At 54.5% G+C, this 23,884-nt stretch overlaps 1 protein-coding gene across 4 annotated transcripts in view; it reads right to left on the minus strand.

Annotated features, from left to right (window-relative positions):
- Positions 1 to 23,884, minus strand: part of LOC105181221 (putative nucleotidyltransferase FAM46C) — a 115,202-nt gene that overhangs the window by 48,218 nt on the left and 43,100 nt on the right. Inside the window, exon 1 of one of the 4 annotated variants that reach the window (XM_025304722.1) lies at positions 6,115 to 7,329. The exons of the other annotated variants lie outside the window; for them this stretch is intronic. The gene's annotated coding sequence lies outside the window, so the exon portion shown is untranslated. Of the gene's footprint in view, positions 1 to 6,114; positions 7,330 to 23,884 lie in introns of those variants that run through there. 4 annotated transcript variants of the gene reach the window in all.

Genomic DNA, 23,884 nt, shown 5'->3' on the forward strand with positions numbered 1-23,884 from the left:
CTATTAATAATGATGAATAACGGACGCTGGAATTGTGAAGAAGAGTGTCGCGCGCGAGGAGGCTTCGAGCGGCGCGAAAACAATGCTCAGCGCGAAGGGTGTGCCGTCGCCTCTTTCCGCGCGGGCGTTTCTTTTCTCCTCGCTCGCTTCGAGTGTCGAAGCGAGCTGCGACGAAATCGCTTAGCCGACCCCGCGGGACGCCGGAAGGACCGCGGGGAACGATTTCCGCGGCCATCGCGCATCGCGTCGTGGAGTCGCGAGTGTGCGCACTTGGCGATTTCCTCCCGGCTATCTCCTTCGTCGACGTAGCCGTCTGTGGCTGCGAGAGCCGCGGCTGCAAAGTCCGCCAAGATCGCTCGAAGTTTGAGCGGGGCGATTCGCGGGGAAAGGACGACGCGCGTCGTCGGTCGTCGTCGCGGAAGCGTGATGAGCTCGCACGTCGCCGGCGACGACGCGACGTGACGCGCCGCGATAGCGATTGACAACGCGGCAACGTCCAAAGCGGCAGCGTAACGACGAATCGCACGAATTTACGATGTAAATGTGTAAATAAATACCACGCACGCGTCGCCGCGCTCGCAGATACGCGGCTCGTAAAATTGTCCCCGCGACAAGTTACGGCGGAATCTTCGACCTTTGCGCGAGTGCGCGGCTCGGTGGCGACCGCGGCCAGGGGGGGGGAGGGAACGCGATTTCGGCGCACGCGACTCCTCCTCCTCCGGCGGGATGGGTAAACCTCGCGAGGGACTCGGTCTCTCGACGCTCATTCATTCGCTCATCGGACGTTTACGATCGCGCGATCAAGATGCGAGATGCCCGCGTGAAGTTTTAATACCGCGATAAAACCGAGATTATCGCCGCATCGGACGTCTTTAGGAGCGCTCTTCGCTCCTGCGCGAGCTGCAGCTCGCGGGAGCGGCGGCGTCGACTGAGCGCGATCGATGAACCGTGTCGTCGCGCGTCGTTAATTAGCGCGTAAACACGCGAATCGCTCGAGCAACGCTGCGGCCGCGAGCGTGAGTTCACGGGCGTGAGTGAGTCGGGACGATTCAGTCCGGCGGTTTGCGCGAGGACGTCGTCGTCGTGTCGCGCGGAGGGCCTCCCGATGATGAAGTCAATGTGAAGTCGTCGCCTACAGTTCGCGCGTTGGCTCTGGCGAAAACATCCCGAGAAGCGCGCTCGGAGGAATCGCGGAGCGAACCGCTCGCGAATTCGCGCGCGCGCGCGCGCGCACACACACACACACACACACACACACAGGCGCGGTGGGTGCATCGAGATACGATGAAAAGTTTACGTGTATCCGCCGCGGAAAGTCCAACATACCTGACGTGCCTCTTTCTACTTCTCTATCTCTCCGGCCGTGCAGCGCGGAGAATGGCGAAGTATGAAAAATGTGAAGAAAGGAGGAAGTGCTCGAGGAGTGAAAGGCGAGATTGGGCCGTTTAAACGCCGAAGATTATCATGCCCGGCCGGGGCCGGTCGATTGACGAGCGCGTCACGTTCCGAATTGAACGCGCTCCTTCCTATTGTGAGCGAAGGAAGGAGATAGAAGGAGAGAGCGAGAGAGAGAGAGACATCGATCGCGAGGAATCGCAGGGAAATCAGCGGCGAATCGTCGCGGCGATATAAGCTGATAAGGGAGAAAAAGTGCCATCGCGGACGCTGCCGAAAGGCGGAAATTCGGAGCGATCGGGTGGTGAAAGGAGTCCACGAGCGCTCGATGCTATATAATGCGCGTTTAACGTACACGTACACGCACACGGAAACCGCCGATGCATAGGCGTGTTACGAGTCTCGCCGTGCGATATCTGCCACCGGAAATTCGGGTGAGATGCAGGGTCAAGAAAACGTCAGGAATGCATCGTAAGTACGATGCCGGGAGGAGATTCACGAAGAAAGGAGGAAGTGCCGGGAGAGTGAAAGGCGGGGATCGCAGAATTTCAACGGCCAGAGAGCGAGAGAAAGAGAGAAAGAAAAAGAGATTATAAACGCGAGCTCGACGCACGTGCACGTCGTATCTCTCGTCGCGCGCACGTAACACTCGTCGCTATCTCATATCGCACTTTAATAGGAATGGTAATACGGAGCGACCGGAATAATAAGCCGGTTCCGAGCGCGATGCGTTCGTTCGCTCGCTCTCGCCACAAAACGCCGACTTCGAAAGACAAATATATATAATATAGCTTCGCGTGTATTTATCTGGACGTGTCGCGATACAACGCGAAACTCGACGCGATGTCGAGAGAGCGGCGCATTTGCATCCATTCAATAGTTAACGAACGACGCATGCTCGATAAAAGAGCAGGCCATCTCGGGCCGCGAGCCGCGATTAAACGCCGATATCTCAGTGTTACGCAATACGTTTGTTTCAACGTCAACAATGTCATACGCGATGAAATTATCGCGGCGCGATCGCGCCGCGCGACGTATTTGCGGAGGGAATCAACGTACCTCTGGGTATTTATTATTTTGTTACGATAACGAGCGTGTGTCGATCGACGCTGATCACCGCGCGCTGAAAATTGCGTCTGCTGTTGCGGCGTTCGCGCGATGATAATTAACAACGATAAAAAGAGAGAAAATAAGTATCCCACGGATACGCGACAGGATTTTCCTCGCGAAATCTCCACCGAACATATTCCATCGAATGTTCGTCAACAGAGACAAAAGTGATAACAGAAGGGGGGGGGAGAGGAGGAAGACAAGAGAAACGATGGAAAGTCAACAATAAAACGTCCGCCGGCGGCGGGGAAAATTAATTAAGGTGTTCAAGCTGATCGCGCAGAGACGAGTGTTTATCGTGCGATAATATCGACCGCTAATAATAGCGCGGAGGATTTTCATCCTCGATGCGGGGAGAGGAAGAGGATTTTCCCGATGCTGCGGCGCTCTCCCGAGAGAGAGAGAGAGAGAGAGAGAGAGAGAGAGAGAAAGAGAACTGTCCGCCATCGCATATCTCTCACGGCGTGTCGCGCGCGACGTACGCGTGAACGTGTCACTTGAATTAAACGAGCTTTCGTTCTTGCGCGCGAAACAACCTGTTGACTACGTAATCAACGACGTGTGTGACGTGCCATGTGCGTGCGTGCGCGTTATATTTGCACATCGCACGCTGTATCGTGCGCGCGCGCGCGCGCGCGCGCGTCTATAAGGTCTTGACAAATCTGCTTAAGATTCCCGCGGCACCTCCCTCAAACAGCTGACATAAATCGACACAATGTTATCTATCTCCGTGCAAACACTGTTAAAACGATTAAGAGGAGATCGCCAAGGGGGAGGGGGATGGGGTGGAGGCACGATGGGACGTGAATGCGCGTTGAAGAAATACTGCGCGACTCCGTCTGGCGCAACGATTCGCCTCGCGAGAGCGAGGGCGCGAATTATTCCACTCTCGCGCCATTTCATTGGCATCTGTTGTGAAAAAAGAAGAAAAAAGGAGAGAGAGAGAGAGAGAGAGAGAAAAAAGCGAAAAGAAACGAAAAAGAAGCCCGAGCTCGTTGCGACCAAGTTACGCGCGGTATTTTTAGACCCGACGGCTGCCTTCACGACGGCGACGTCGACGTCGACGATGTGATATATACTTTCCCGAGTGACGATGGTGAATCAGCCCGACCCCGTAAACGCGCTCTCCCGTTCGATCACGCTCATTGCGGCGCATCCGAGTGCGCCAATTGCGAAGTATGAAGCGAAAAACGGCGGTCGATTTCGCGAGCTCGTAAATTGTCGTCGTCGTCGTCGTCGACTAACAAAACGCGTCGCAGTAAGCCGTCGCGCGCTTACCTTTGCCTTCCTTCGTTCTTTCGTTCGTTCGTTCGTACGGAAGAGAGAGAGAGAGAGAGAGAGAGAGAGAGAGAGAGAGAGAGAGAGAGAGAGAGAGAGAGAGAGAGAGGAGCACATTCTGCGCAAGCGGAAACGGCGCACACAATGTAATTTAATCCGCGCACAAATGTCAAGTTTGCAGGCCCCGGCTTGTTTGCGAACTTATCATTAGTCGTAATTTTATCCGGACGATTAGACATTAATCAGACGCAGAATTTCCCGTCTGAGAAAAATCGCGCTCGTCCGTCTTGCACAGTCTCGTGATCTGTGCGTGCGCACAACGGCGCTGTCCTTCTGTCCGATAAATCGTCAAAAGTTTTTTCGCCTGCTTCCCCCCTCCCTCCGCGCGCCGCCGCCATCCGTCAAGAGCCTCGCGCGCGTTCTCTCTCGCTCAGCCGGATGTCGCTCGCCGCGCGACGAGGAGTTATTGATGAAATTGCGGCCTTCATTATGTCGTAAACATGTCGCAGAGATACACGCTTAGATATGTATCGCAGGTGGATGGTGGATAATCGGCGGGAGAAAGAGAGATCGTTCACGTTTTTTTCGTGCGAAAATAAATCGAACGATCATGAGGCGAACGCCTCCCCTCCTCCTCCTCCTCCTCCTCCTCCTCTTAGCCGCGGCGACTTGCCGTCGCCGCCACCACCAACTCCGCCGCCGCTTGCGTAATCGCACGATACTCTCTCGCGTTACGGCGTAATAATTGTTTCACCATTGCCGCGGGAATGCTCGTTAAAAGGCACGGTAAACAAGTCGCGGCGAGAGCGCGGATCTAATGCACCGCCTCGTGCGATCGCACGTAACGTACGCATTAACGAACGTAGTTTGTCGGCGATCCGCCGATTCGTTACGAGAGCCGAGAGATACACGTCCCGACCTTGACTAATCTATTCCCGCGAAACGGTCGATTCCTCGGAATACATGTGTACACACAGTGACATAACACACGCGAGCACGTCACAATTACAATTCAATTTTCCTAGCCCACGTTGTAACGAACGTCGCCGGCCTGCCTGCCTGCCTCGTCAACGCGCGAATTTAAACGGTAGCTCTCTCTCGGGATCGTCAAGTCGCGTTTTATTACGAACGATGAGATGACGCACCGCAATTTCGAGACGGTCCGTCGAGCACGAGGGAGGAGGCAGGCACTTTGTGCGTTCCGCGCCGCGGCTTCATTTGTCGCTTTGGCGCATCGGTTACTTCCAAGGATTCGGAAAAGTTTGCCGCGGACGCCGTCGCGTCGGTTGCTTCCACTTACAAAGTGAGAACAAACTCTGCAAGCAATATCTGACAATTATCTCGGGAAATGGCAACTTTGCGCGCAATGTAGAATGAACGCTCATCAGCTGACGAGTCGGTGAGTCGCCGCTGAATTCGCTTATGTAAAGTCGTACAAGTGCGCCCCCCCCCTTCCCCCAAGTGGATCGCTCTTGCGGTTTTCGATAATTAGAGAACCATCGGAGAGAGGAGAGGGGGGGCGGGAAGAAAGATAGAGAGGAAGAGGGAGAGAGAGAGAGAGAGAGACCACCGCTTACCGCAACAAATGATTTCCGATTCGCGGAAATAATCGCCGCTTGATAATCCTCTACGATCCAATCCCGATATCTTTTTTTTTCTTCGTCAGTATTCACCTCGAGTAATTGCACACACGTCGCGCAAGACTGACAGTCTCCGAGAATTCGAACGTCGCGGAAACGGACGTCGGCGGCGCTCGCTGCGCGCGACGAGTTCGAGTTTCGAGTTGTGCGAGGAGTCCGCGGCGGAGCGCCGCGTTTCCTCCCGTCGAGCGGCCGTTCGCCGGTGCATTTACCCGGGTTGCCGGTGTTTTCGCGAGGGTGCGTCGACACCGCGCGCGGGCGCGCGTCCGGCGAAAAATTCCGCCCCGAGACGAAAGGCGAAAGGCAACGAAGATTCGGGAAAGGTCGCGCTCGCGCGCGCGTGCGCGTGCGCGCCATTCGCCCGAGTTCTAGAAGGAATGCGAATGTCCGCGAGAGAATGCACGCCGGCCGTTCGCGAGAAACAGCCTCTCTCGTCGTCGCCTCGAGGAAGCCCGGCGACTCCCGGAGGACGCTCCCGGCTGCGCGTTCGCTCATTTCGCCGCGGTCGCGGCTCGAGCCGAAATCGCGTCCCTCGACTACTCGACTCGCGACACGTCTCTCCCTCTCCCTCTCTCTCTCTCTCTCTCGCCAACCTGCCGCGGATTTCCCCGGCTGACCGCGAGGATCGCGGGACGAAGGGCTAACATATGGCCGCTCGTGCTTCGTGCGCTTTTCTCATGTCGGTACTTACAAAGTGTACAAGCCTTCTCCCTCCTGTCGTTGTCGGGACACTAGGCTACGGCACGTTTCACTAATCTTCCGAGAAGCCGCAGTCTAACGCTCGTGTATGGGTGCGCATAGGTTTGTGTATGTGTTACATGTATATCCGGTCCGCGACAAAGTCCAGCCGATGTCGTGAGAGCGCCGCGCGATGCGCGACCCCGTCCGTCGTCTCCTCTCTTGGTCGCAAGTAGCCGCCGCGCGCACCGTCGTCGTTCGCTCCCGCTCTCTGAGGCCCGGCACTTGGAGCACGTGCTGCTTTTGGTGCCTCGGTGTCAACGTACGCAAACGCTGAGAGGACGAGAGATCGCCGCGGACGCGATGTTACTTGTCGCGTCCCAGACGGTTATACGCCGCGCGATTCGTACTCGCGAGAGAATCGCGGGACCGGCGCGCGGCTTCTTCTCGAACGACACTGTCGTGAAGCTTGCTTAGAGCGTTGCGCGCGCGCGCGCGCGCGCACGATCAGCGAGCGAGAGAGAAAGAGAAGGAGAGATAGATAGAGTCCGAACACCGTGAACTTGGCGATATTCGCGCGCGTCCGTGCGTCTCGCCGCCCGTCTCTGCGTTCATACGACGACGGGCAGGCACAGGCCGGGCCCGCTTCGGCTGAAGTTTCGCGACAATCGGTCCCACCCCGATCGCACTCCTCTGCTTCTTCTTCTTCTTCTTCTTTTTCTTCTTCTTCTTCTTCCCCTCCTCTCCGTTCGTCGGTTCGCACGAGTCGCCGCTGTTGCTTCGCGGGTTCGCCGGCGAGGAACCGGGGAGAGAACAAGAGAGATAGACGGAGAAGAAGGAAGAGAGAGAGAGAGAGAGAGAGAGAGAGAGAGAGAGAGAGAGAGAGAGAGAGAAAGAGAGAGAGAGAGGAGAGAGAGAGAGACCGAGAGGAACGTCTCGCAAGGTTCGTGAAGCGCCGTTTGAGGCGAGTGTTACGCGCAAAAACGTAAGATGTTGACCGGAACGAAGTCAGTAACACGTCAACGACACCACTAGCCGCCGCGGCGAACCAACTGACACTGACAACGGTCCGCGCGACTACTCGCGCGCACGCACCACCGCGCGCGTTTTCCCCACTCCCACGACGGGCGACTTCTCCCTACCGTGAGCTCAACCGAGCCGATCTCCCACCCGGGCGATCCCGGAGCGAACAGCAGCAGCAGCAGCACCAGCACCAGCCTGCTGTGTGTCTTCGTCGCCGCGCTGGATCGCGCTCTCCGTCGGCGACGGCGACGGCGACGGCGACGGCGACGGCCGAGCGCCCACACACACTCGGCCGCTCGCTCTCTCGCGGCGAGCAGCGCTGCTCCGCTTCATCCGAACCGATCTCGATGCGTTATGAGAGTCGGCGGCGAATCAGCCGCGTCCTGGACGCAGCCCTGGCCGACGAACACGCCGCTGCGCGATCCTCCTCGAGTAGGAAAGAGGTTACGCCCGCGAGTGGAACGAAGAGTCGAAAAGGCGAGCCTCTTCTTCGTCGCTTCAGCGCTCGCTGGGTTAAGGCTGCTGTGTTTCAGGCTTGTCTCGCCGCGAGATCGTCGACCGGCTGTGGGGTTGACGGGTTTCTACAAGAGCGTTTCTTCGGAGATCCCTTAAAGCCCGCATCGCACCACGGGTTGCAGATCAAGGATTGCGGATCGAAGATTAGGTTTCGACGACTTCAACGAACTTCGGTTTTGATTTGCTTCATTCCGATTGGTCAAATCTCGATATTCAATCCGCAATCCTTGATCTTCAATTCCGTAGTGTGACACGGGCTTAAGCCCGTATCAGACTATAGATTGAGATTGAGATTGGATTGAAATTTGGCCAATTGGAAGAAAGAAAATAATCTCAAATATAGTAAACTTAGCCCTGATTGGTTAAACTTCAATCCGATATACTCAATCCCAATCCGTAGTCTGATACGGGCTTTAGGTAGCCAGTTGTTGCAACTTATCGGTAGGTTAACTGATGGTTAAAAATCATCATATGTTTATCTTTGCTTTTCCTTCAAAAGTTAGACAAAGACCGACATGTGATTTAACCATCAGTTAACTTACCAAGGCGTTGGAACAACCCTCCCCCCCTTCCCCCTCCGGCCCTTATACCCGGCTACAGGTTGGGTTGCCGGTCTAAAGATTCTTTAGCCGAAATTCTTTTCCCGACGGCAACAATCGACGCGTCCGACGCGACTCGCTCGCGCGCCGTCACAAGTGGAATTATTAGACTGTAAGGCTCCCTGTTCTACTGCGTTCTACAACGCTTCGCTCCACTTCGGCCTACCGCCGAGCGTGCGCTTTGTCCTTCCTCGGTTTACCTTCTCTGACGCGCGCGCGAAATACGACGTAGAGACGTAGAGCTCAGAGCTCCGCTCTGGCACAATCGCCCGCGTCACCCGGATTTTCTTTCGCGCGCTCTCGCGTGGGATCGCGGATAGAGCCCGAAAGAGAGAGAGAGAGAGAGAGAGAGCAGGCTACTGCTACTACAACGACGACGACGACGACGACGACGGCGACGCTACTACCCAACGCAATTGCGCGATCGATCGTTGCCGAGCAGACGACTTCCGCAATTTTCCGGCCTTTCCCGCGCGTCGCGAAACCGTAGATCGGCTTCTTCATCTTTTGTTTGCCCCCCTCTCTCTCTTTCTCTCTCTCTCTCTGCTTTTCTCTGAAATCTCTAAGCCGCGCTTGAGGAACTCAACGCTCGTCGTCGACGGGATAATAAATCGCTTCGCGAGTCCCGGAGGACTTGCAAAAACGCAGAAACTCCGTGATATTATGTATTCCTCGCGCGATTTTTCTTCAATGGAAATTCATTTCCGTGGGCGCGAGCGCGCGCGCATGCACTCGTGTCGGATCGCGGTGTTGGTGTTAGCGGTGACGACGAGAGAACGAGCGACGAAGAACGAGCGTAATGATATTATCGAAGAGCAGCGCGCGGTTCTGACAGCTCTCTCGAGCTTTTTTGCTCGCTCGCTCGCTCGCTCGCTCGCTCGCTCGCTCGCGCGCGCGCGCGCGCGCTTTCACGGACGGTAATCAAACGGGACTGTGACGGCGTCATCGGCGCGTTACGATAACGCCGAGATACGAATCGCGGGGCATTATGCGCCGCGAGACAATGTTGCGACGTTCCTATCCCGGCTCTTCTTACGTAACAGCCGGATCAATTACTCCAGCCTATAAGTGGGACAACTTCGACTCGTTACGCGGCCTTGTTTGCGCTCTTTATCTTCGAAATTGTCGCGATCTCCCCGCAGTATTCTCTCTCTCTCTCTCTCTCTCTCTCTCTCTCTCTCTCTCTCTCTCTCTCTCTCTCTCTCTCTCCCTCTCCCTCTCTCTTTCTCTCTACCTTTTTTCGCAATTATTTCGCGATATCCCGTGTCCTCAGAAGACGCACGACATTAATAAATGCTACTCACTCACGCATTCGCATTCTCTCTCTCTCTCTCTCTCTCTCTCTCTCTCTCTCTCTCTCTCTCTCTCTCATTCTCTCTCATTCTCTCTCTCTCTCTCTCTCTCTCATTCTCTCTCATTCTCTCTCTCTCTCTCTCTCTCTCTCTCTCTCTCTCTCTCTCTCTCTCTCTCTCTCTCTCTCTCTCTCTCCCCCCCTGTTTATCGTTTTCTCGATTCGCGCACAGCCCGGCCGCAGTTTCGCGCTCGGAAGTGCGCGTTCGCGGACGATGTTTCCAACAGCTTGTAGAAACGACGAGCTATAAGACATCGATGTTAGGTAAGAACTTATAGCCACCTGTTTCCCGCAAGCTATAGACTAAATACGTCCTTCCGCGGGCTTCAAAGGGCTATCGTTCCACTTACTTATCGCACACTCTCCGTCGGATTTCCAGCGTCGGATTACCGCACGTGCGTTTTCCCTCAAACGACTACGTCGTCGCGGGGTGGTCGCGTGTAACACGGAAGAACACAAGCGCTCGACGTGTCGGAGCGCGCGAGTCGAGCGGGGCGGTATCACAGATACGATATTTACGTGTGTGCGCATCGCTCTGCGCGAGATCCTTCGCGAGAAAGGAAAGCGCCTCGTTACCTCCTTCGAGGAAAAAAGGGCGCGGTAAAAGTGCACGTTGCGCTCGTGAAATTTCTTATCTCCGCGAGGAGAGCTCGTCTGAGGTGGACTAATAACAATGCCAACGTCAACGGGGTCAATAATACGCCGCGAGATGATGCCCCCTCCCTCCCTCCCTCCCTCTCTCTCTCTCTCTCTTTCTCAAAGAATTGTCTGTTTCAATCTCGTAAGAAAAGTCCGCAATGAGCTGCGTGCAACGAGGCAATGAATGGCATGAATAAAACGTAAGAGTGCACACTTTGTGCGAACACGGATATTTGCTTTGATATTAAACTCGGGGCTCGGAACTTCGATATTAAAGTTACACCATTAAAAGCAGCGGCAGGAGAGGGAAGTAGGGTGGGGTGGGGAGGGGGGGTTGGCGCACACACGTACGTATGTACTTACATATCTCGGGGCTATAGAGTCTTACACTCTCCTACGCGTGAGACTTTTCAGCGTAAACACAATAAAGATATCAGCTTTAATGCGGAGCGGAGGAGGGTGGCAATCTCTGCAACGACGCGTAGTCTCGTTTGCTTTAATTAAGCCGTTATCTTGGCGCATCATCTGTCGCGGGATAAAGAGTCGACCGTTGTTAACCGCCGAGTCCAATCGCAAGACGGCGACGGCGCGGTCTTCGGCGTGGGACCGCGCGGGCCGCGACTCGCGATCGCCAGCCGGAACTCCAGATCCGCGCGCCGTGCGTGCAAAAACACTCAGCAATCTCCGATCACAATCGTCTTCGTTCATTCCTCTCCTTGCACGCGCGCGACTCGCGCGCGACGTGACTCACGCGGTTCTTTTAGCGGCGCGCAGCTGCTTTTAGCGGAGCGAGAAACGCACGCAGGGATTCAGAGGATCTATTCTGAGCGCTCACAACACGCCTTGCCGATTTCCTCCCAGGCTCGTGTGACCCTCGGGAACAATTCACGAGACTCGGCGAAAGGACATTTCTTCCTCGACGTCCGAGGGCGGTCCTCGGGAGCGGGGGGAGAAAGGAAGAGGAGGCCGCGCGGCGGAAGCGAATTGCGGTGGAACGATATCGCGGAGATTATTTGAATTTTGCCCGAGTGGCCGGCAAGCTTTGTCAACTTTCGCCGCGAGCGAGTGACGGAACGAACGTCGTCGTCGCTTCTTAGCGTCGCGTCGCGTCGCGTCGCGTCGCGTCGCGGATCGGATCGGATCGGACGGACGAGCGCGAGCTGGGAGCACTCGCGCGGGAAAAAGTCTCTCGCATTTTTAGGTCAAACAGTTATTGCAGGTTATTGACCCGGCATCGGATCGTTACTTTCACGTCATAGTGTTGGTCATAGTGCAGCTCTTAAATCGCAGTGGCGGTTAATCTATTCTCGGACGCGCTATACCGCCGTCGCTGCCGCCGTCGCCGATCTAACAATCCTGCCATTCATCGTTAGACCGAAGAATGTAAGGAAGCGGTGATACATTTTTTAGATGTCCACAGGTCGATGCGCGTTCCGCCTCGCCGCGAGAGTCGCTGTGCTATGAAAGAGCGGTCTGTAAAAAAGGATCCTCTCTCTCTCCCCCCCTCTCTCTCTCTCTCTCTCTCTCTCTCTCTCTCTCTCTCTCTCTCTCTCTCGTCGATTATCGATAATCGTCCGTCGCACCACCACGACAACGATGAAGAAGAAGAGGAGGAGGAGGAGGTGGGGAACGCGTCGAGCGCGAAAAACGCGCGCGAAGCTCGTCATATTTCACCAGAAGTTTCCTCGCGTAACACCTAACGGACGTTACCGTACGTACAACTTGAAGCCACCGTGCATAAACTCATTCCCTCTCCTGCCCCTTCCTCCAGACCTCTCTCTCTCTCTCTCTCTCTCTCTCTCTCTCTCTCCCCCCCTCTCTCTCTCTCTTCCTCGCTCGCGACCCGCTCGTGTCGGGTCTCGGCGCACGTATTCAATTTGTAATTTACACGACGCTGGCGCGCGAGATAGGATTACATCGGCGGCGGTGGCGGCGGCGGTAACTTTGCACCGCGGTTAATAAAGCTTTCAGGTAGCGAGTATTGTAACGGCGTCCGCGGGAAAGCAGCTTCGGTTTAAGTAGTGAGCTTTAACCTCGGTGGCTGAGCGCGGCGCGGTGCCGTGTCGTCGACGGCGGGCGATCTCGCCGGCGTTGCTCGCGCGCTTTCTCTCCCTCTCGCCCTCGTCCTCGCGTTATCACCTTTTATCATCCCCTCATCGCTCCGCGCGCGCGCGCGCGGACGCCCGGCGTCGACGACGGCGTCGCCGCTGAGAAACAAAAAAAACGCGCGGCAACAACAGCGTTCACCGAAGCGTCGCTAATTCCGAAAGCAGCGACGCGCGGACCGCTCGGCTGCGCGCCGCGAACGCGCGCGGTCCGAGAGACGACGGGAGATAGCGTAACAACGTCGCGCTCGGACAGCGCGAGCGAAGTGAAGGTGTTGATGACGTAATATGCGCGGCAGCAACCGCGAGCCGCGTGGTGAAGTGGAGAGTTACTCGTGACTGCGGTGCGTACCGAGAGAGGAGATACCTAACGAGCGAGCGAGAGTGATAGAAAGAGGGAGAGAGGAGGGGGCAGAGAAAGACAGGAGAGAGAGAGAGAGAGAGAGAGAGAGAGAGGTGGAGAGGTACAGAAGGAGAGAGTGAGAGGGAGGGGGGAGGGCATGGAAGTGCGCACAAGCGCAACGGCGTGCAATGCTGCGCGCTGGGCTGCGTTGCGCCGTCACTACAGCGACCGTCAAGGACGTTTGCGCTCGGTTTGCTGCACGAAGAGAAAGAAAAAGCCAGAGCGAGACGGAAGAGGACGAGGATGGAGCGACGAGAGAGAAAGAAAGAGAGAGAGAGAGAGAGAGACAGAGACACGAGAGAGCACGACGGAGCGGATTGGAGTGGGCTCTCCTCTCGCGAAAGAGAGAAAGAGAGTGCGAGGAACTCGAAGGCGCGTTTCTCTCTGGCGAGAGAGTTCCTTCAATCGCGCGCGCGCGCGCGCACTCGCGGAATCGACGAATTCGAGCCTCTCGATCCGGCCTCGAGCGGCCTTGAATGCGTCGCGGCGACGGTTCTCTCGGGGCGAGCGCGGACGGACGGGACGAAGCGAGATCGGCGGCGCTCGATTTCCAGGGCGTTTTCCTTCGTTCTCGCGCCTGTTTTGTTCTTTATTGCATGGGAAGCGTGTGCGTAATTCCGACCGAGTGCGTCGGCGCGCGCGCGTGCGCGTCCGACGAAACCGAGCGGCGGCGAGTGAAATTGCACTTGGCAATCTGTTTTTGCTATCTTTCCGCGATTCTTGTGCATTCCACCGTCGTAACATCACGCGATTATTGTATCATCGAGACACGCAATGTCCGTCCCCCTCCCCCCCTCCCGCCCTGAGAGCGATTCGTCGCCTAGAAAGCGGCAATTTCTGGCGCGGTTTCGCGAGAAGGGATCGCTGAGAAACGACGTCGCGACGCGACGTATCGTTTAAGCTCCGCTCGTTCGAGCTGCCGGTCGAGAAACAAAATCAGACTTGCCGCGATCATTCGCGACGAATGCCATCGGCGACGTGCAATTTCTCAAAACACCTCGCCGAGAGAGCCTGCGCGGCCTGGCCTGTTCTCGCGCAGCTCGCACAGCCCACTTTTACTTCGTTAGAAAAGTCTGACGCGTATATCAAGGCCATCGGGTTTATCGATCAAAGCCGCGAGCGGGCCTCTCTAATAACACGAAAAAAAAAGAAAAAAAAGCCAGCCGATCCTTCTCATCAGACCGATTGAAATTGTAACGTGATACGTGCGAACCCGCGTCTTCCCCGTCGCTCTCGCTCTCTCTCTCTCTCTCTCTCTCTCTCTCTCTCTCTCTCTCTCTCTCTCTCTCTCTCGCCGCAAGGGTGTAATGCAAGGTTTCCTAAACCATTCTCCGCTTTTACCGCCGTCTTTTGACGCTCGACAGAGACGGAGGGCGGCGGAAAAAAGGGGGGAGCGGCGGGAGTGCGGGCTGAGCCGCTCTCTTTAATAAAGCCGCGCGGGAGATTGTCAATCGCGGCGCTTCGCTCGCGCGGAATTTCCCCGAATCGACCCGTCGAATCGGTTTCGCGCTATCGACCAATTTTAATCGCGCAATTAAGACTGAACCTTTCGCTCCGCTCGCGAATTCTCCGCTCGTCGTTCTCGCAACGCCGGCGCGGCGCGTGTCGCGTTAACGTCGAGCGTGTCGAGAAGAAGTTGTATCTGCGGTAAACAAACACGCCGCGCGCTACACGGCCTATAGTCGCCGCCGTCGCCGCTTCTTCGCCAAGTTAACTTTTAACGCGATTACTTCCTCCCTCCGAGGGTTAAAGACTCTGTTTATTTTTGTTCGGGGTAACGAACTCTGCCACGATCCAGCGGCAACGGAGGAGCTGCGCGCTCACCCGGCGCTCGACGGCGAATGAATAACACGCAGAGATGGAACGATCATGCTTGACGCAGTCGCGACTGCACCCTGACGGAAAACTTTACTCGGAAGGCGCTTCGCGTATCGAACTTGAAAAGTCATTGCGAAGTCGACGAGCTCCCGCGAAACCTTGCCGCCGCTGACAGCCGGCGGGCACTCTCCAAATTAATTCGCCGGAAGTTCTCTCTCTCTCTCTCTCTCTCTCTCTCTCGGTGAGTTTAGAATCGCGACTTGTGGGGACACTCTGTAGAAACGCCAACGGCGCTCGATAAACCGGCGGGAACGGGAGGGACGCGGTCGCGTGGTGCTCGCGTAGGTAGACATAGGTCAATCGGTTACGAGTATACCGTATACCGTGTATACAGCGTACAATCGATGCGAGCGCGTCGATGCGTCGTGTAAAGGGAGAAAGAAAAAGGGAAGAGAAGGGAAGAAAAGAAGGCAATCTCAGTTCCGCAAAGACGGTCGTCCGACGAACGATCGCGCGCGGCCGAATCGGCCGATTTGATCACATCGCCGAGACGAATGGCGAAACGATAGCGCGCGCGCGCTGCTCGTGTCGTGTGGCTCGTAATTACGTTTCGCAAGCTCGTCGCGCGGTATTGTGCGCGCACAACGCGAGATCGAGTTCGCGTCGCGAAGGAGAAAGAGAGAGAGAGAGAGAGATTTGTTCCAGCGGCCAGATTTTCGCGCAGGAACGTCGGCGACGAGTCCGATGGACGCGCACGATGACGGCTGCAAACGGCTGAGAAAAAGTTTTGTATAATGCACAACGGCCGGTGCTACTTCTCTCTCTCTCTCTCTCTTCGAGTATACGAGCGCGCCGACACGGCGAAATCAATGACCCGCGGCCGGCGGCGGCGGCGGCGACTTGATCGAGCGTTTCATCGCCCCGAGATTTGTATCGTTTCAGTAACTACACGCCGTGTGTCATCGGCGGGGCGAGAAACTCCACGCGGAAACTCGGCCCAGATATCTCGAAGTGGCGCGTTTGCGGAGCAAACGCGACGAGAATCCGACCTCCTCTCGCCGCCGACGGAAATCCGCCGGAGGTTCGTGACCCTAGCCGTCGTCTCCGCAGAGATGATCCTCGCGCGAGATCTCGAGCACAGTTCAAGGACTGCGGGACTTCTCTCCTTTTTTCTCTCTTCAAGCGCGCTTTCGCGACGCGTCCGTATTCTCAAGCAGGGAGGCAGGAAGAAGGGGAGTTTTTGACTGATTCTCGGGAGATGAGTTTTCGTTCCTGGCTCGATCGGACGCGCCTCGCGTCGCGCGTTCGTCTTTCTTTCGTTAATTAATTTTCGTTATCTCATTGTCATCTTCTCACGGCAACCTCGATAACATTTACCGGATACGGGAATTGTTTGTAATCATGGCGAGGGAGGGAAACGAGCGAGCCCCCTTTCCCACGAGATGTAACTCCTTCTTCCCGATTCCAGTCAGGATAACGCGATCATCGGTCTCGCGGTATAATCGGATTACGCGTAATCTCACGGGCGCGTAATCTCGGGCTGATTTTCGTTGACATCGAGACGAGTCGTGACGCACGTGCACTTCGAGATATCGATACCCGTGCGCACCGAATTTAATTCGCGGCAACGCGCGCGCTCGCGCGCGCACTCGCCAACTATTTCACGCGTGTAACTCGCGCTACCTTGCGTAAGATAATCCTGTAAATCGCGAGCGTCACGGTAGGTAGGTGAGACAATCTTGCACAACTGTGGTGCCGGTGTTAGCGGGAATGCAATCGATGATAAGCGGGTGCGTGTGTATTTCACTTGCGGTTTCAAGCGGCCGGCCGGCCGGCGGCCATGCGCGCGCCACCACTTTCATAGATAATGCCGATCGTTGGGGTACCGGTGGAAAGAAAAAAAAAAAGATCCGATTGCAAAATCGTAGAACATATCCGCGTATTTTTACGCTCGCCTCATTACAATGAGTAACGATACGAGCGTAAAAGCGCCCGCGTTCCCGCGCACGCGCGTAATTGCCCGGCGGTTTTACGTCAGCAATACGGGGCTCCTTTATTGTTCGATTTCCCTCCGAAAGCCTTATTTTTCAGGGCGAACGTTCTCTCTCATTCCTTCTCCCCCCCCTCTCTCTCTCTCACCCCCTCTCTCTCTCTCTCTCTCCCCCTCTCTCTCTCTCTCTCTTGCTCCTCTTTCACGCAAAACTACCGCGTGGAACTTTTCAACGCGCGCGCGTACGCTTCGCGGCTGGAGTTACGAAAAATACACGCATTTCGCAGAAATGCGCAGGAGGAAGGAAGACACGCAATGCTTACTCTTTCTCTCTCTTTTCCTTTCCCGCGAGCGTTTCAATTGCAATTTCAATCGAACCATCAGGGAGAAACGTTGAGCAAGCGCCGAGTCGGCTTGAAATATCACCCAAACTGCCCCCGCCCCCCCCTCCCAAATATCCAAGCACCGATTGGCTGCCACGCTCGGATCCCTCGGATCGGAGATTAAAGCGTAATGCGCAACGCGCTCTTACCGTTTCGCCGTTTCATCCTGGTTACCGAGGCAACGACGAGGACTGCGACCTTTCCTCGGAAGGTCAGCCCGCGATCGATTAAATATGTATTATCGTTCGACTTTCACGTCGCCGGAATAGAATTGAAACTCTTTCATCTCGGATATACGCAGGCAGCCGCGCGCGCGGCGTATATCGCGTACTCGAAGCGTCGTCGTCGTCGAGACTACCGCTCGCGATGGGAAGCGACGGATGGCTTCCAAAGTACGCAGCTCTGGAATGTGCGTACCCTTCTCTTTCACCCGTCTCGATTCTTCAAATGATAATCACCTCGGTCCTTCGCGCGGCGTTTAATCGGCGGACTCGATTGGACTCGCGCGTCTACTCGAGCGCACCTTCCAGCGAAACGAAGGTCTCTCTCTCTCTCTCTCTCTCTCTCTCTCTCTCTCTCTCTCTCTCTGCTTGGTACTTAGCAATTTCTCATCAACTCACATCCGTCTCTCCCGCGCGCAACATCGCGCGGCTTTCAAGTCAAGTCCCGTCATCACGAAACAAGGAGATTAAATTGGATTAATAACGGCATGTTCGGCGTCCGCGAGAGACACCGCCGCGACGCGACGCGAGCTAATATCGACAGGCGTTCCCAGCTATCGCTAACGACGATATATTAATCAATATAATCGGCGCGCTCAATTGCGCGCACACACGCTCGCATGCGCTCGAGCGGAGTTCCGGGCGTCCCATCGGCGCGCGCGACCGTCCACAGTCGCAAACTGCTCGCCGAGGCGCGGGAGGTCACCGGGAGACGAGAGATATTTCGCGTGTAAACCGCCGCGACGCTACAAGGATAAAAAGGCTCGTGTCTCAAGGATACCATTGAAATCCGCGCGCGCGCGCGCGCGCGAACGCGTCGTCGTCGTCGTCGTCGCCGCCGACACTCCGCGACACCGAGAGAGAGAGAGAGAGAGACATCGACACCGCGCGCGCGTTCTCCCTTATCGCGTCCGCGCCCGCGCCCGCGCAACAAAGACCTGTTTTCGCCTATCTCCAGTCGCGCGTTATCCTACCCACAGGCGGCTGAATAACAAGAACGCTACAATCGCCTTAAATTGACCTTTACGGCCGCGGCACGTAAGCGGACGCTGCGCGGATGTCGCTCGTGATATAGCCGGTTCGGCTAATTATGGAAAGTTACAGACGCACACACTCTAACGTCCGGTTACTCTCAATGGGGCGTAAATTGCGCGCTTTCGCGCGTCTCCCCCGACGCGGAAATGCCAAAGGATGCTCGCTCGTCGAAGCGAGTCGCCTCCCTGAGACTGCTAATTCCGCGGCGAAGTTTGCCGGAGAGTCCGACGATTGAGGAGACACGCAATATAATGGAGGTCGAAAGTCCCGCGGAAAAGGATGACTCTCCTCGCGCGAAGGATGTAAAGCCGCACCAAAGTGTTTTCTTTTGTCTTACTGATCTTCGCGACGAGATTGCGCCAAATCATGTTTTCATCGCTACTGCCGATCCCGATGCTAACAGTGATCAATAACAACAATAATAATATTAGGGGTACCGGAAAGTCTTTTCGTTTTTCCGTGTGTGTTCTTCGCTAGCTGCCATTTTCCAAGAGTAAGTTCGATCTTGATGAAAGTTGATATATACGATAAAGAAATGTTGTCGACTAACCTGGAATCTAAATTAATTCTGGATTAAAATTAAGAACCCGTGCTATAACCACACGGAAATTGAAGGCTTTAAAATACGAAAAGACTTTCCGGTACCCCTACACTAGGAAAAATGTATTGTTGCGCGAACCAAAATTTTGTTGTAACAACAAAATGATTTGATTAAAATATGCCCAACAAAAGTGTTTAGTTCCTGCAAACAAATATCTTGTTTGATTACGGTTTGTTCGTATAACATAACACTTGCTTTAACGATATGAATTTTGTTAAAAGTACTATAATTTTTTCTTAATATATAAGATCTACATTTTAGTGCACAGAAAGTGCACAAAACAATATCCATCGGGCATTATTTTAGTTTATGTAAAATAATATTTCGTTGTTATGTAATTTTTATGGACAAAGTAACTATGATGCTTAATTTTTATGTATCTAGAAGTCTAAGAGCAAAATCATTCGGTGCAGAGAACAAAGCAGAAAAATATACTTAGTTGAGACAACTAAATATTTTGTTACACAAAACAAGATATTTGGTAATGCTATTAAAAAATGCAACTCAACTAAGCACAGTTCCGTTAGAGATACCAAATTTTTTCCCCCGGTGTAATAATAATGAAAGAGAGCAAGGAAGCAGCAGAAATGGAGCAAGAAAGAAAAGCCGCATATCGCAGTCAAACTGAAACATCGAATTCCTCCGATTCGCAAAGCGCGACTCTCCCGCTGCAAATTTCCTTCGACGATACAGCCGCGTGCAATGGCGGCTCGGTCTCTCACGATCTGCCGTGTCTCCGGAGACACGTATCGCTCGCAAGGCGAGGCGTTTCGCAAGGCGAGGGGGCAAAAAAATATTGCGGCAGCCTAAACCGGTCAATGAACGACACCGCGTCGAAACTCTACACGCACCCTGCTTTTTCGAAGCCGTCGCGATCGATTTACCTGCCGATGGCGCGGCGCGGCAGGACGCTCCTTGCACGCGCGGCACCTGTTGCTGCTGACACTGTCGCAACTTTCGCGCGCGCGCCCCAAGCCGGATCTTCGCGCGAGCAGTCGAACGCAGGCGGCCGGTCGAGTCCGCCGAACAACTCGCATCCTCCCTCCTGCCGCTTTCGTCTCTTGTTCCAAGTCCTGCGAAAGAAAGTCGCGCGCGAAGAGCCGCCCGCGCTGCGCGACTCGACTCGACTCGGCTCGGCTCGGCTTTAGGCTGCGCGATCGACGATTTTCGCAACACCCCGCGTGTAGTAATTGGCACATCGCGTGCTCGCACGCTGCTCCCCCTTCCCCGGTGAGAAAAGGGGGAAGAAAAAGAAATAACACGTCCGATTGATCGCGCGATAAATGACAGCCGCGGTTCGCCGCTTAATGATGTCACGGTCGCTGTCCGGCCGAATTTCGCAGCTCGCAACTTCGAGACTCGCGCGCCACCGCGCCGTTGTCTCTCGTCGTTGCACAGGAGAGCCCTCCTCCTCTCTCCGTCGCTCCGCCTGTCGCTACCGCGCTTTATCGCGACGAGCGACTTTGTCGCTCGTCCGCCGATGCTCAGACGAAAAAGTAAGCGCCCATGCCGCGAAACGTCACGGCCAATTGTTGTTGTTCTCTCGCTCGTGCTATTAAAAGGAGGATCCGCATCGCGGTCGGCCAACAGCAATGACCGATAACGCTAGTAGACCAGCCAACTTCAACGCGGTTTTCTGCATTGATAAAGCAGTTGACGCGCGTCAAAAACTCTTCTAGGAGTCGCGCGTGCATAAGCGCGCAACGTCGCCTTTCGCGTGCGAAATTATGCAAATCCGTTTGCCGCGGCCACTCGACACCGACGCGAGAGAGTGACATCTCTCGTGCGCGGACTAATTTCGCAAAGCGGCAAGCCGATCTCGGCAAGCGTTGGGATGAACAGACAGATTTCGAACGATGAACGCGCGCCCCGTCGGACGATCGATCTCTCCTAGGGTTGCCAAATCCAAAAGTTACAATTACCGGACAACATTTCTTCTTTGCTAACAAACCCAAACCGGACAAAACCGGACAGAAATAATGATCATAACGTTACATTAAATGCAAAATATGACCAGAATTTATTTACAAGAATTACATTCAAAATTAAATATATTAATTTCCAAGCAATTTTTCAATCAACAAGATTTGATTGAATAAAATAATAAACTATTACTTTTTCAACATATATGAAACATATATGAAATTTTAACATATACGAATGGCTTTTCGTCGCGCTCGCGATCGTTTCGCAGGCGCTTGAAACGGAGAAACGTTACAACGCTACGAAATCTGAACTCTCATTCCGTTGATTGGATATAACTTAAAAACCGAACATATGGCGGATCCGGTTTGACTTATTAACCGGACACTGGACAAGACTTTTGAAAACCTGACAGTCCGCGGGGGGTCCAAACCGGACAGTTGGCAACCCTAATCTCTCCGCCAAAGCTCGCCACGCGCTCGCGGAAAATGACATCACTCGAGAAGTATAATTTTCCGAAGTAACGAGCTGGCCTCGCGCGCTCATTAATCGAGAGAAAGATCTCGCGGTGTAACCGCGGCCGCGTTCGCCAATGTTCGCCCGCCGAAATATCCGTTCGCTTGCACGGCGCTCGCGGAAAATGAGATTTTGTTCGCGGAAACTGTGCCAACTAAATGTCAACGCGGCACCGCCGATATTATTACGCGAGAGAATGTCGGGGCTACGCACGCACACCGGTCTTACACTTGCGGGGACTTGCTCGCGCCGCGGGCGGAGAGTGAGAGATCGGCAGAGGGAGGGAGGGGCGAGCGACAGAGAGAGAGAGAGAGAGAGAGAGAGGGAAGAAAGAGTCCCCTTCGGTTGTGACCGTGCTGAAGTCACCGAAGTAACGATATTCGATTTCATTGCGAGTACGCGGTCGGTGCAAGGCGCCGTCACGGATTTAGACGTATCAATTACCATCGGATTACCGATAATCTAATGCGCAGCTTAACTCGGCGAGTTGTAGATAAGCGTAATAGTACAACGCACGCTTATAATAGTATGCGCGCTTTTTTTATCGTATATCCAATAATAAAATGCGCGCACGAGTCTGCCAACTCACAACGACGCGATAGGTTTCATGATGCGAATAAATTCAGTGTCGAGGGAAGGAAAAGAATGTGAGACAAACGACGAGACGGGGCGGGCGGGCGGGCGGGTGGAAAGAGAGAAGCCGGAGAAAAAAAGGAGAGAGAGAGAGAGAGAGAGAGAGAGAAAAAAGAGATAACGAAACCGCGCGACGTGACGCGGACGCGGAGAGTAAAAATCAATTTTCCCGTCACTCGCGGCCTTCCAGTGCTTCGAAACTGGTGAAAACCACCGTGCGAGCCTCTCGCGACTTTTGCATCCAGAATCAGGGTGTGGTAGGTAACGCACAAGGTTGACTACATTCACGCTGGCGCCATTATCTACTCGCTCGAACGAATTGTTAAAGAAACAGGTCTTAAAATTGTCGCCGTTCCTATCGAAAGTCGCATTCTCCGACACTTCTCGTCGAGGCACGCCGAGGCGCTCTCTCCCTCTCCCTCTGCCCCTCTCTCTTTCGCGCGCCTCCTGCGACCAGGATCCCGATGAAACTCGCGCGATCGCCAAGGGAGACCGTCGCCCCCCCTTCGCCTGTGCAAAAGGGATACCGAATATTTACTAGCCATGTAATTACACAGCAATAATTATAGAATCGCTGCGTTTAATACATAATACAGAAATAATTACAGCAGACGCCTATCTGCTAGATGCGCGCGATTCTGCCGTGTGGTGTTAATCAATGACGCGTGTTGCTCATCGCCGCTTTTCGGCCGAGGCGATGAGAAAGTACAACCGCCGGTGAAAAGAATTATAATTCTAGAGAGACTCCATCATATTTTTCGTGTCGCTTTTTGAGGCTTTGTTATTTTTCCGCTCGCTCGGCGTCTCGGCGATATCAATCTCATCAATAAGCGAACGACTCGACTCTCGTTTCCCGAAAGGAAAGAAGAACATTGCCCTCCGCCTACCGGATCTTTTCCGTGGGACGATTCGAAGGAGAGTGAGAGCGAGAGGGAGGGAGGGAGGGAGGGGGAGACGCGCAAGTGGATCTCGTTCGGCGCGCGTAGTGGGTAAAGATGCAAAGTGGGTAACCAGGAAAGAATGCGGATTTTGCAATACACCGCGAACCGAGACGGGGCAGCCGGCGACCTTGTCTTACTAGCGCGGGATCGATGTGAGGGACTCTTAAAAAATTAAGCGCCACATCTCTTTCGCGATTTACCGTCACCCGTGTGTACCACCACTGCACCGGCGCGGTAATTGCGTAATTCCCGAGTATAACGGCGCGATAAAAAAAAAAATAAACATCGATCGATACTCCCTCGCGCAACTCGCCTCTCAGCCTAAGGAAGCGCGGATAAATGTTTCAAGGAAAGCGCCGCCGATCGATTTCGCCGCGTTATACCGGACGTTGGGCGCGTGGATATCTGCGCACGCGCATGCCCGTCACGGAATCGGCCTCGGCTGTTTATCCGTGATCGAATACGCAAATACGACGCACCAGCTCGGCTCGAGTGGGGATGTAATAAAGCGAGTGAGCGACAGGAGAGATAGAGAAAAAAGACGGGTCCTTTACACATCCTGTCTCATAAAAGTCGACGGGTCGACTATTAAACGGACCGTACCGGCTTTCCCTGTTTCGACTTTATTACAAGTTGTCCAGCGACAACGAGGCTCTAACGCGACAGCTGCGCAATTATGAAATTATATTGTCTATTATCCTAGCATATGACCCTATCCAGCGAGCGAGAGAGACGGTCTCTCTCTCTCTCTCTCTCCCTCTCTCTCTCTCTCTCTCTCTCTCTCTCTCTCTCTCTCTCTCTCTCTCTCTCTCTCACTGTATCTTTTCATTCATGGCTCTGTCAGGATGCGAGGACGAGCGCGCGTCGCTGAGCGCGGAATAATATCACAGCCGATACGTACGTAGGCGGTCTGAAAAGTTCTCGACCTGACATGACATACATGGCATTAGAAACTGTCGAACTACAATTGTATTGGAAAGTGGCATCTCTGATGTAAACCCATGTAAAATCTTACTCGATCTGTCAAATCTCATTCGAGTAATAGCACCAGTTGAAGAAGCTTTGTGCAAGATGGGTGCCGCGCGT

This window comes from Harpegnathos saltator, unplaced genomic scaffold (genome assembly GCF_003227715.2).
Source record: "Harpegnathos saltator strain DR-91 unplaced genomic scaffold, Hsal_v8.6 scaffold119, whole genome shotgun sequence".
In the NCBI taxonomy this organism is placed as follows: domain Eukaryota; kingdom Metazoa; phylum Arthropoda; class Insecta; order Hymenoptera; family Formicidae; genus Harpegnathos; species Harpegnathos saltator.